The sequence below is a fragment of the Crocodylus porosus genome, unplaced genomic scaffold, assembly GCF_001723895.1.
Source record: "Crocodylus porosus isolate Cpor-Errol unplaced genomic scaffold, CroPor_comp1, whole genome shotgun sequence".
Lineage (NCBI taxonomy): Eukaryota > Metazoa > Chordata > Crocodylia > Crocodylidae > Crocodylus > Crocodylus porosus.
In genome coordinates this window covers 30,508,690-30,513,978 of record NW_017728907.1, presented here as the reverse complement: position 1 = coordinate 30,513,978, position 5,289 = coordinate 30,508,690, and positions in this window count along the sequence as shown.

The window sequence follows — 5,289 nt, the reverse complement described above, 5'->3', positions numbered from 1 at the left end:
AGATCTGCCTGGATCACCCTCCTATCCTCAGGTGTGGATGCTTTACCCCAGAGTTTGCTGTCATTGGCGATCTTGGCCAATCCACTTCTGACACCAGTGTCCACATCATTAATAAAGATGTTAAACAGTATAGGCTCTAGGACAGACCCTTTTGGGACCCCACTGGTCACAGCGCACCAAGACGATTGGCTCCCATCGACCACCACTCTCTGGGTCCTACCGCAGAGCCAATTCCCCAGCCAGTAGATCGTGGTGACATCAAGGCCACAGTTAGCCAGTTTAGCCAAGAGGTGATCATGAGATACCAGATTGAAGGCTTTTTTAAAGTCAAGGTATACAACGTCGATTTCTTCCCCCTTGTCCAGGTGATAAGTTACCTGGTCATAAAAGGAAATGAGATTGGTCAAGCAGGACCTACTCACAACAAACCTTTTTAATTTGTTGAGAACAGTTAGTCCCAGATGCAACTGCTTATGTCAGCCCATTGAAACACTTTGAGTTCTGAAAATTCCTGCTAGGATTAAACTCATAAAATGTTACAGCTATGTTTTCCTAGAGAAATGTTGCATGATTTTATGCTAGTCTTGATTTTATGCTCACTCTTGTATCTCACTATCTGTATCTGCAAAATAGGGAGAGTGATATTTATTATATTAATTTATTATTAGGTGGGTTTCACTACAGTTGCAGGGCTCTCCTAGGCTAAGGACAGACATTCAAAAAGCCTGAGCCTAAACTGATTCACTCTTTGCAGGTTAGTCTAAGCTGCGCACCTTAAGCTGATTAATAACCGGACAGACATTCTCTGTTAAATCAAAAAATGCAAGCCTGTGCCTGCAGTGGCTCAAGCCAGAAGCTGGAGGGTGCTAAGCATGACTGCCAGCCATTGCTAAAGGGGAAGGAAGAGAGACACCCTCCAAGGTTCTCACCCCCCACCCCCGCTGGAGCAGAGGGGGCATTACCAGGTACCAGCCAGGGCTAGCAGGACACATAGGATGCCAGTCACTGGGAGGAGGGAAGGGGAGGGCGTGGGTGGAGCTGCTGCCAGACTGATGAGTGAGGATGGGAAAAAAATCCTCTCTCTGAAGCAAGCATGTATTGGACACAGCAATTTGCAAAGCATACAACAGGGAACTACCAAAAATCTTCACCTAAGCTAAGATACAGCCCAGTAAAACAGCATACACAATGTAGTCTAACTTAAAATGTAAAGCAGGAAGATAAAATAAAGCCTTCCATAAGTCTTACTAATCCTGAGTGGAGTGTCTCCTTACAGCCAGGCATTCAGAAAGGCTTTGTTTTGGTTTTACAGTTCTGCTTTATAATGTAAATGTAGCACTCTGCATTTTTTAGTCTGCAGCTTCCAGCCAGAAGCTGTGTGTAATTTCCCTTAATTCTATCTTCAGCACATATGTGTGATGATTGTCAGGTCTTTGTCAACAATTCCCACCTCTCAGTCTGGTCCTGCAGGTCTTAGCTCTGGGTTCACAGGTGCAGGTCTTGCCTTTCTCCCCCACTCTGAGACCACTGTGGAATTAATTCCCTTTCTGGCTACAGGCAAGATGGACAGAGGGAAGAATTAACTCCATCTCTGCCTGACTGCTTGAAAGCCATGGAGGTCCACAGAGTTTTCCAGCAGGGGGGAGAGGGGAACAAGGGAGGACTTTGCCTCAGGGGCTATGGCAGGCCAGCATCTGGCCACACTCCACCCTTGCTTCGGCTAGAGAGCAGAGGGTAGGGGCCAGCTCTGCTGTGGAACAGAGAGCCCCATTCAGCCCAGAGAGCATGCTGGGATGCTGGGGGTCTCTGATTTAACTTAAACCAGCAAGGGGTCTGGGACAGAGATTGCATAAACTGGTTTGAGCCAAATCAGTTAAGTCTGATATGACATTCAACCAGATTTATCTCAAACTAGTTTCAGCCATTTTCAAACTGGTTTATGTGCACTGAATGTCTGTTCTGTTACAGGTTTAAACCTGTTTCTGATCACTTAAACCTATTTATGTGTAATGTCTATCCCTAGCCCTAAAGTGATCTCATGATCTGTGTAGTCCCTCACTAAGTCAAACCAATATCTCCAAGTGAACTATCAACTGGTATCAGGAGGCTAAGATCCAGATGCTGATTAGAATGTTTGCACTGTAACCCACCAGTCAAAAGCAGAAGCAGGCAAATCAAGGATTTATTAATCTAAGTGATCACATTATCTCCAATCTCTAGCATTCAGAATGTGGCAGGGATGCCACCATGAATGATAACTTACCTCCAGCACTGAGACTGAGAGAAAAGCAGTAGGCACAGAATGCTGCTGAAGATCAAAGATGTGGTGGTGGCGATGCTGCCAACAGCAGACAAGCCCCACTGCTGCAGGAGCAAGGAGGAAAGTGCCAACAGCAGCTTCCCAGACCTGGTGTGGTCATGCTTTGTAGCTGCATGCCAATGCCAGTTTGCCAGCTGGCCCTCAGAATGAGAGATAAAAGCCTCACTGACACACATTCAGGGAGGACCAGAAGTGAGTCCTCTGGAGAGCCCAGGGCACCATGAGATGAATGATTGCCCTGGCAGGGATGAGTGGTGGCAACTCTGAGAAGCAGGATGTCCTGCTAAGGCTGGCTCAGAGGAGCTAGGGTACTTATCTCGCTCAAGACTGTGGATCCTGGATGATGCTGGGGGAGACTGGCACAGCAGTGAACCTATAAAAAGAGAAAAAGAAGAAAGGATACTGAAGCTGTGAGTAACCCCTGGAGGAGGGAGAGAGAGTCCCCTGAAAGAAGATACTCTGGGGTGAGCACCGTAACGAGTCAGTCCAATGTGAGGCCTACAAAAGGACAGTACACCATCCAAACTGGAACTAAGATTAGATAAGGACCAAAGCCCCAGCCATGGCAGGCCGACTTTACTTTAGCCTCAGCCAAAGACTAACATCATCACTGGTCGGCACAAGTTGGGGTATAGGGGAGGCAGAGCCCCAAGACAAAGACCTAAGCAAGTGACCAAAGAGGAAACCAGGAGAAGCTGGAATAGTGAACTTCCTCCCAGCAATAGTCTATAACAACAAAGATGTGGCAGGAAAGAACCCCTGGGGATCCTTTTAGGAAAGCTCACTGGAGGCCAAACTGTTGACCCAAAGGGAGACAGCTGCATCTGAGCGGCTCAAAAATGCAAAGCGTTCCAGTGAATGCCACAAGCAATTACACAAAATTAGAAGACAGGCCTTAAATAATCATGAGATTGCCATAAAAATTATGAGATAAATAATAACAAATTCATTATGTTTTTTAAAACCTTCATTTTAAAAGAGAATGATAGCTGAGATCTCTGGTATTCTTGATTCCATTAGCTGGGGCTCAACTAGCACCAAATAGTGTGACAATTTCAATAAATAGAGTAACTTGGTAATGGTTATTACCTACTAGCACTGGTGACACCAGTTAATTATTTATAGATTCTGAAGGGCATTTATAACCATTTTATAAACATTTCCACTAAGCCCTCCATGGCCCTTGGGTGAGCTGTGTGAGCAAAAGAAGATGAGAGACCTTCACTTAACTGAACTTTTCCCATTCAGAAAAGGTTAAATATCTCATTGCTCCTCCCAGCTCCCAAAATTCCAACAAGGCCTTGGTCCCTTCCCTTGGGAAAAGGGATTTCCAGATCTAAGCGGGGGGGGGTGGTGTTATGGTCATAGCTGTTCTAACAGCATCATCTCTGTTGGGGGAAGGGGGTGATTTTTCTAATATTTACTTAGTTTTGTAAGAAGTAGGAGAATCTGAGCCAATTTTGATTGGTGTATGTGTTGGTATGTGTGTGTGCTGTGTGGGCCTGGCTTCTGTGCAAACCTTTCAAGCACCTATACTCATAGGCAGCAAGACCATCAGAACTAAGTGGATTTCATGATTAAAGGACATCACAGCAATACAGAATGAATAAAGAGGTGGATTTATTAGCAAACCTTTCATAACTTGATTCAAAACCTTTAGCAAACATATTTTTTAAGCTGAAATACATTAGCAGACATATTTCTAAGCCCAAAAGCATCAAAAGGTTGACTTTCCTACATATACAAGTGTTTCAATTTCCTGGTGAGAAAATAAAACTGATACAAAGCACATAAAGGACCCCAATATCAGCAAGAATGTCACAACTAGTGCGATGCATTAAAGGAGATCATTGCAACAAATCCAGTTCCTGAGCATGACTTTCCCTTCCATTCAGAGAATGGACTGATTCGTTCCCCAAACAATGGAAAATTTCTTGTGGGCTCTGGAACAGATTGCTCTGTTTGCTCCATTACTCACAGATCAGCTTTCCACATTCAACAACAAAGGCAGAGGCTAAACTCATCTTATCTGTTGTCCACAATTTATGAAAAGATAATCTAGCTCATAGGAAATGAGGTGCTTCAAGCATTTGTTGAAGTGAAAGTATTTCTCTGTCAGCATGGTTCAGCTTCAAATATGTCTCATACTGATCTATGGACTACTATTTTGTGCTATGTTGATCTATCTAGGAATAAATGTAAAGTAGTTACTGGATTTCATTTGCTGCCTAGAAAAACACACTTAAGCTACACTGTCTGATTGAAACTTGACATAAGTTAAAGATCTCATTTTAGGCATTGCCATAGACTTGGGTATATGCATAGGTGTATTGTCTGACAGATGACACCACTTGTCCAGTTAAAAGCAGGTCCTGAGATGGGAATACTATATAATAAGGTATGTTTTGTATGGGTTACATTCCCCACAGTACTGTAAAGTTGATTCCTGATGAACCAATAGCTACCACATTTTTGTCACATGAGGGTCATCAGCCCAGATATAACACTGAAATATGTATTTTTCATGTAAGTTATATCTAATACAAGAGTTCTTAATTTCTGAGTGTTATGAAACATTAAGAACCCAAAGAAACAAATGATTAAATGTCCTAAACGGAAGATATCTTCAGAAACTGGACTACTTAGGAACCAGAGTGAACAACAATAGTTTGTTTACTCTAGCAGGGCACTTTGATTTTTCAAAAGTGTGACTATGATGTGACTGTGAATGTCATTCTCAAACAACCACATACAGCTATTAGAGGTACTAGACAATCTCTTCTCAGAATAATATCTGGAGATTGTCTGGAAATTCCAGTGAAATTCACTTGACCATTTCACTTTAGGTGCTGGGCAACAGAACGTCCTCAATTCAAGTAGAAATATTAAAAAAAGGGTTTAGTACAATCCTGCTCAAACAATTAAAAAGAAATCTGATTAGTAAAGAAAACTATACATAAGTCTGACCA